Genomic DNA, 8425 nt, shown 5'->3' with positions numbered 1-8425 from the left:
GGAAAAGGGCAGGGCTTGATGCATACTACTGTTGACTACATGTTACAGAGTAAGGAGATAAAGTGTGTGGGAAGGGGTAGTAGGGGTAATGAGTGAGGTACCAGAGAAATGAAAGCCTGAATAACAAATGGTGAGGTACCTATAACAGACCAAAGTGCTGGAGAATGGACCTTGAGGCGCATCATCAGAATTCTACCAAGTGGATTAGATGAAAGCAGACTAGGATTGGAAATGCTATTAAGGAGCAGCAAAAAAGCAAGATTGGTAGGCAGGATGGGCAGTGAGAAAGGATAAGAAGAATGAGAGCCCATGTATTTATTCAACATTTGCCAAGAGTCTACCAACCAACATCCTCATCTACTGGAGAAATTTCTTAGAAAAACAAGAGCCAGAGGTTATCCTGATGGCCTGGGGCTCCAATGGGGTGAAATGGAAGATCCTAAAAACAAAGGAGAACAGGAAGAGTGCCATGACATTAGCAAGGGATTTTCATGTTAAAGGGATGTTCAAGGATATAGAAAAATGAGAGGTTTGGGTTTTCGTACTCTCAGTCCTTCCACCTCAAACAGATGCAGCCATATTGTCAACTGGCATGAATTCCCTATCTGTATTACTTAAAAAAAAGTAGGTTGCTATTCTGATGCAAAGGTAGGGAGAATGAAGGTTAGCAGTACAGGTTTTGCTATAGTTATACTTCACTATAACATTTAAAAAAAACTTAGATATTCCATCTTATGATTCACATAGTTTATTAAAAAAGCCCACTACACCCACAAGCATGCCTAACAAAGTACATCATATCATGAGAAAAACCCATTAGAAAATACGTGAGCATTTTATTAATCATCCAAGAAGATTTCGTGAAAATGCAGTGACGGAGGTTATAGTCGCTTTCCTTTGAACATGTGCTGACTTCTGCTGTCTGATGTTCTCATTTGTCAGGTTTCTTAACGTTCCTCTTAATACAGTGTCTTTATTTAGCTCTCCCAAAGGAGTATCAGCAATTTCTGGGAGCAGGAGGAAAACTTTCTGTCAATTCTGCATAATGACTAAAACAGAGTGATTGAATCACTTAATTGAAGCTCTGTAGTTTATAATGTAATGCATATTAGGACCTGTTTTCTGTGAAAAGGAAACAGTGGGTGGGTGTTCAAGTAGAAGGTAAGAACAACAAACCAAGTCTTTTGTCTTTGTTTGCTTTATTACTCTGAAGCTCACACAATCCACAAGGGATTCCCCCCTCAACTCCGGTATAAGGAAAGGGGGATGGGAGGCGGAAAAGAAAAGTGTAACTACAACAGCACATAAAAGCCTCACATGTAGATGGAGTTTTATAATCCTGTAATAATTTTTATTAGCCCACAAAATTGCCACCATTCCTGACTTCACCTGTCGGTAACAGAGCAAGGCTGCAGCTCAAGAAGGTTCAAGTGTAGTTAGTGTGGTGCCAGTGCAGCAGTCAGATTTTCCAGATCTGCTTTCGGACTATGAAGACATGACCGTGTCATTTGGAAGATGTGGGCGGGGCAGGGGGGTGGTATGGGGTGTCCAGACTCTCGACGCTTCTCAACTGTTCCATAACATTAAGATTATACTTTAGTGTCTGCTTTAGCTTCAATCCAGACGACCAAATACAATTTAGGAATCTAACTAGGAATGGTAATTGAAATTTAGAGGAGATATTTAACAAACCAGCAGAAGTCCTGTTTTATTCAGAGTTGACAGGTTAACTTCAAAAAAAAAAAATTTATATGGGGCACCCGGGTGGCTCCGTCGTTTGAGCATCTGACTTGGTTTTGGCTCAGGTCATGATCTCGCAGTTTGTAGGATGGAGCCCCACATAGGTCTCTGTGCTGAGCATGGAGCCTGCTTAAGATTTTCATTCACGCTCACCCTCCTCCCTCTGCCCCTCACCACAAAGCATTTTTTCTAACAAAAAAATTCTATGGTCAATGCACAATTTAATAAATCCATTTAACATTTTATTTCACCTTAAAATGTAAATACTCATCTAATGAAATTTAACAACAGAATACTGTTGTTCAGTGTAGTTCCTCCATCATCTTGACACCGTATTACTGACTGCTGACAACTCAGGCTGTGATCCAGTTTACTTGCCAAGAGACATTTTTCTGGCCACAACGTCAATAGCTTTTGCCTCTGGCTTCATTTTTATCTTCCCCTTCATATTCAGATGCATCTTTTGTTTTGGTATGTAGGATTTCTGCAATCACCATTTTCCAACTAATTGTTATGTTTAGTCTTGTATACTATCTTCTTACCAAAGGAGGAAAAAAAAAAAATCACCAGTCCAGTTTTCTCCAAGATGTAATCTAAGCTCAACTATTTATTAAATTCATCTATGTTGACTATTTTGTCTTACTTTCATTTTAATCTTCAATTGTTTCCAAAATAAAACTCAAAAATATTCACTTGTATTCTATACACATTTCAGGAATACTCAACTCATCATTTACTAATGATCTTACGGTATATGCTAAAAACTGGAATGTAAATGAGTGATGGCTAGTTTTCTTCCAGACGTGGTTTTCTTGAGGAAACAACTTCATAAAAAGTTTCTTTCCAGTGTTAATCCACACCTTATTTTGTGAACTGCAGTACACAGCAAAAACGATTCATACTTTTAAGTGCTCTAGGGTTTATTAGTCATTTACCTCAAGTGACAATTTTTAAGCTCCCAGTGCTGGCCACTGCTGTTGTTTCTTTTTATCTTGAGGACACACACTCTCTCAGGTCATTGTTTTTATAAGCAAGACCTTTCACTGTCAAACAGTTCACCAATATTGTAAAATACTCATCCACAGGGTGTCAATGAATCAAGAGTCAGATGCTCAACTGACTGAGCACCCCTCATTCACAAAATATTTTATCAATGATTCACTCACCTGTGGATTACTTATCAACAGGTTCCACAATTGATATTTTCTCCCTGCTACTGCCTAGTATGTGGACATTTTTTTCCCCCCACCATCCAAGCCATCTATTTGCTGGAAAATTCTAATAAGACTTTACTTAAATTTAAGTCTACCAACTGGAGTAGACCACTTTTTTCTTCCATGAGCTGCACCTAAAATACACTGACTAGGATTTCCAGTTTGCCCCAAGTACAGCAAGAACGTTAAGACACTTGCCCATCACAGAACAGGACACTTCCCAAGTTTTTCTATTTTCAAATGTTAAACATCTAACTCGACAGTTTTGGGTTTAGGCAGGAGGTCTTTGGGTTACAGTGCCTATGAATCAAACTTACCAGCTGGAAGCACTCATCAGGTGGTGGCCATCAATCAATATGCTTTATGGAAGGATTAATTACAAAGGGATCAATTTTTAATACCTTTGTTGCTGTTAGTAACTAAGCAGTTTCCACAAATATGCCACTACCTCAAAAAAAAAAAAACAACTGGAGCCTAAGTTATGATTTGACAGTCACTTTCAAGAATTTTGGAGGTCAAGTATAATACCAAGGAGAACCCCAAAATACAATACTGATCCTGGAGCTGGGCCAACAGTGAACTTGCCAAAAGAATGGGGTAGATCAAATACAAGTTACAGTTACTTGGAATACCAACTTAACAGCCCAAGTATTTTTGGAAATCATGTCAGAGCTGAAATTACAATTTGAGGGAAAAATCCATACTTCGTTTCTCCTCTTGCAACATCTAGTCCTAAACTACAACAATATTAGCTGTACAAACAACAATATTAGTATGTTAGTGCACTAAATGAGTAAGTTTTAAAAGCTTCCATTCCAAGGTACAAACTCAAGTCACTCTATTTAGTACCTCATATGCATTATCTCATTTCATCCATGTAACTACCTCACAAAGGTTTTCCAGATCAGAAAAGTAGCACTTGCCCAGGTGTTTACAGTTAGGAACAGGATGGAATGGAGACTTGAATTCAAAGGTCACGATCTCCCACTTGGCTATTCCGCCCCTCCTTCCTGGTCAAAACTTCCAGTATCACCAAGGAAATCTCAAATCACCACTGATTTTCTTACCAAATTCAAATTATTTGCCTATGTACTCAGTCTCAATTATTTCAACTCTCAATGCCTGAAAACTTAGAATTTGCAACGGTTGGGCAGACACATGCACAGGACACAAAACATGCAAATCCTAACAGTTCTGCATTTCAAAATATGCATACAAGATTAAACAGAAGAAAAACACAGCAGATGCAATCCTTACCAGTAATGTAGCCTCTTTCCTATCTTACAGAGACTTGAATTAACTCTTATTCTTACTCATGTTCTCACCTTTTTCAGGCAATAATCACTGTGTTATCACCTTATGTTACCACTCTGCATCTTAGAAAATTTCTAGAAAAATATATCCCTTTCTACATCAATTAAAAGAAAAGTTTGAGATACTTCTAAAACATTTTAAAAACAAAAATTGAATTAAAGTATCAGAGAAAACTGACAAAACAAAGGGTAGACTTACCAGCACTTTTCCTCTAATATTTTTTTGAGACTTAAATTTAAATAATCTCCACACCCAGTGTAGGGCTCGAACTCATAACCCCAAAACTTGCAGGTTTTTCCAACTGAGCCAGCCAGCTGCCCACTATCAAGTGTTTTGGGTTTGTTTTGTTTTGTTTTTTATATGAGAAAAGACCACAAAAACACCACACTTCATGGCTTCTCGGCCTTTTGGCTAAGATCAACTGTAAAAACACCACACTCCACACATCAATCAAAAATTGTTATCAAAAGGTTAACCTTTTTTTTCTTTAAAGCTAAGTTCAAAAAGAAGTTGTTTCTATATTTAAACAAGGAAAACTCTGGGGTGCCTAAGTGACTCAGGTGGTTAAGTGGCGGACTCTTGGTTTCAGCTCAGGTCATGATCTCATAGTTCATGGGTTCCAGCCCCTCACTGGGGTCTGTACTAATAGCACAGAGCCTGCTTGGGATTCTCTGTCTCCCTCTCTCTCTACCCCTCCCCTGCACATGTTCACTGTATGCACGCTCTCTCTCTCTTGCTCCTTCTCGCTCTCTCTCAAAAACAAATAGATAAATAAACTTTAAACAAGGAAAACTCACATGGAAGACTGTTAGGCTTAAAAACCTATGGAGGTAGATTCCACCATACAGTTAAAAAAAAAATTGTATCCATGTGATAGCATGTTAGGGTTCTCCCCAAAGCAGACCCTGACATAAAGTTGCAGATAGTCTATAAGAGAAGTGGCCCAAGAAAGCACCAGTGAGGAAATGGGGAAAAGAAAGGAGGCATGTAATAACGTAACAATGACCAGGTTACCTGATGAACACCCGCAGAACCGTCCTGACAGAACCATCTAAACAGCTCCAGAGCAGATACCTCAAAACCTACAAACCCGAACACGCGGAAGCGGGGTATTTATCTACCGATACCCATCCCTCATTGGCTGATGAGTGAGCACAGAACCGACTCCACTCTTACAACCTGCACCTGTGCCCAGCCCAACACCAGCAAAGCCAGAGCAAGCCCTTGGATGGCAGATATTAAGGTGAGAAGCTCCACGTGTACAGGACTGACTGCAGCTGTGGCAAATCCAGGTGGGCTGATAGAATATGGGTGGGGGTGGCAACAGTGCTGCCACAGCTGGTTATGAGCAGTTTTTCTTGAGCTTCCTCAAGAATGTAATCTCTTTTTCCACTGTTCATTACAGACCTGTTTTACAAACATTGGCCCACCTAAATCAGACTCCTTGCCAACAGACTACAAACCACTACCCCCACCCCCCTCACGCCCTACACAACTCCACTTACCCCATCTTGCCAACAGTTCTATCACTTTTTGTGTTAAATCAGTAATCAGTGTTTAAAGTAGCATGATCACATAAATACTGTTTACAGCTGAATCTCATGGTGTAATTTCTTTTCTAGTACAACTTGTTTTTCCGAAGATAATAATTATCTTATTTTTTAGTTGCTTAGTATTCTACAGACCCATCATAACCTTATTTTCTGAAAACATTCAATCTCCTCTCAATATGTAGAAACAAATTAGGTAATCTATCAGTTGAATTTTTAATTATTGGAGCTGGATTTTAGTCCATTCTCTGCCATTAGTTATGTGATTTTATACAAAAGATGAAGAAACATTTTGTCCCTCCATTTCTTCACCAATCACAGGAAGGCAGACGTCAATTAAGCAACTCTTCTCTTTTTTTTTCTTTTTAATTTATTTATTTTTGAGAGAGACAGAGACAGAGTGCAAGCAGGGGAGGACCAGAGATAGAGGGAGACACAGAATCCGAAGCAGGGTCCAGGCTCTGAGCTATCAGCACAGAGCCTGATGGGGGGCTCAAACTCGCAAATTGTGAGACCATGACCTGAGCCGAAGTCAGACACTTAACTGACTGAGGCACCCAGGCGCTCCTAAGCAACCCTTCTTGATGCAAAGACTTCATCTAAGAATCAACTGAGAGCCCAATATCATCTAGGAAAGAGTATATGCTTGAATTCTAAAATTCTAAAATTTTAAATTTCTTATTCTGAGATACGGGTCTAAAACAATTTGTTTTTCCTCCCTAGAATTCAACAGAGACAACTAGAACTGATGAAAGCATGAACAATATAATGCCAATCCAATGGTTTTGCCCAAGGTACTGTAATTGAGGATGAGCTCAAGGGATTTTCTTGACTAGTGAAGCTCATTATCATTAATAGCAGCTTCAAGTTCATATCTAAACGGGAAGGTGCCTCATGAAATAAAAATACACTAATTTACTATATGGGCTACTTTGTCATATTCTTGACATTCTAGGGGTAAGATGAACCAAGAACTCATTAAAGGTATAAACATCATTCCCCTGTTAGTTGGACCCCCTTTCCCTACACTTAACCTCTTTTATATGGGGGGGGGGGGGCGTTAGTATTAAATCTCCATTAAGTCTCACTCACCCTTTATGGGAAATTACACTGTGCAAGAGGTATCTTAGGTATTTTTTATAGTAAAATATTTCCTCTGGAAAATAAATCCTAAAAAGTAATTTTGTTTTACCCTAAGAAGAAAATAGTCATTCTACATTTCTGTAAAATGTAATTCATCATTATTACATTACCAGATTACATGCACAATTAAACTTATTTATTAAACAAGACATATGCCAACAACTTCATAATAATCCTCTAAACCATAATAGCAGATTTTCAACTTTAATAACAACATCATGCAGCTAATACTCAAAGGACTAATTTTAAAAGTAAGGGCATTTGGTAATTGAAACTGAAATTAAACAATTAAGCACTTGAGTAATTTAAACATGAACATAAATGTCCTGGCTGTGCTGCTCTTGGCTTTTAGTCAAATTTACTAGTGCCGGTTAGACTTTATCACTCTAATTATTCCTGCTCATATCAGATCTTGCTAAATAGAAATTGAGAATTATTTGAAGTATTTTTTTTATTCCTATGTCTTTTCTGCTTCAGAAATGCATTACTATGTTCTTCACACAGATAATTAAGAATAACCCCGTGATACTTATCAAGACTCCACAGGAATTCAAACAGATATTTGTATACCTATTCCCAGAGGAAGCGCAAAGAAAAGTTTTAATAGAACAAAAAACTTATCCAGAGAGTATACTGCCTTGTTTTTAAATAATCACCTCTCTCTTTCAACGATGCCCCCTTCTTTCCATTTTCTCCATCAAATATAAAAGCCCACATTAGTCTCATCTCTTTACCCTCAGGAATAAAATAAAATAGGCTATCCCTTGACAATGAACATGAGAGAACAGCCTCTAATTTGGTTGAAATTATCTTTGCCATTTTTACTGTCTGATTAGGACTTTTGATATTATGTAATTACAGTTTATTTGGGAATATTACTTCTTTTTTTTTAATGTTTATTTCTGAGACAGAGACAGAGCATGAGTGGGGGAGGGGCAGAGAGAGAGGGAGACACAGAATCTGAAGCAGGCTCCAGGCTCCGAGCTGTCAGCACAGAGCCCGACGTGGGGTTCAAACTCACAAACCGTGAGGTCATGACCTGAGCTGAAGTCAGTTCAGCACAGAGCCCGACGTGGGGTTCAAACTCACAAACCGTGAGGTCATGACCTGAGCTGAAGTCAGTCACTCAACCGACTGAGCCACCAAGGTGTCCCTGGGAATATTACTTCTTAAGTGAATTATGAAAATCAGTGATTTTTTTAATGTAGAAAAACAAAAAAAAAAACAAGAAATATTATGAATAGCCCATAACAAGGCATTGACTTTGAAACAGAAAGAGGCAGCCAGACTGCCCCTGACCAATAGAGACCATAAATATAATATAAAGCAGGCACCAGGAAAAGATGGCTTCACCATCAAGACCTCATTACCACAGCCAAGTATACAGGCATGGAATGGACATTTCAAGTTCAAGGAACAGCCCAAGTAAAGGTATAGGGATGAAAGAGCTGATAAGTTCCAGGT

At 38.6% G+C, this 8425-nt stretch overlaps 1 long non-coding RNA gene across 1 annotated transcript; it reads right to left on the bottom strand.

Moving 5' to 3' along the window:
- Window positions 1-1960: 1960 nt before the first annotated feature.
- LOC123382318 lies at window positions 1961-7912 on the bottom strand. The gene is made up of 2 exons (XR_006590530.1): window positions 5283-7912; window positions 1961-2270 (listed from the first exon to the last, which is right to left on the bottom strand). It is a non-coding gene; the product is annotated as an uncharacterized LOC123382318 (long non-coding RNA).
- Between the last annotated feature and the right edge of the window lie 513 nt (window positions 7913-8425).

This window comes from Felis catus, chromosome E2, assembly GCF_018350175.1.
Source record: "Felis catus isolate Fca126 chromosome E2, F.catus_Fca126_mat1.0, whole genome shotgun sequence".
Lineage (NCBI taxonomy): Eukaryota > Metazoa > Chordata > Mammalia > Carnivora > Felidae > Felis > Felis catus.
The sequence above is the reverse complement of the archived record's forward strand: the minus strand, read 5'-3'. Positions and strand labels throughout refer to the sequence as shown.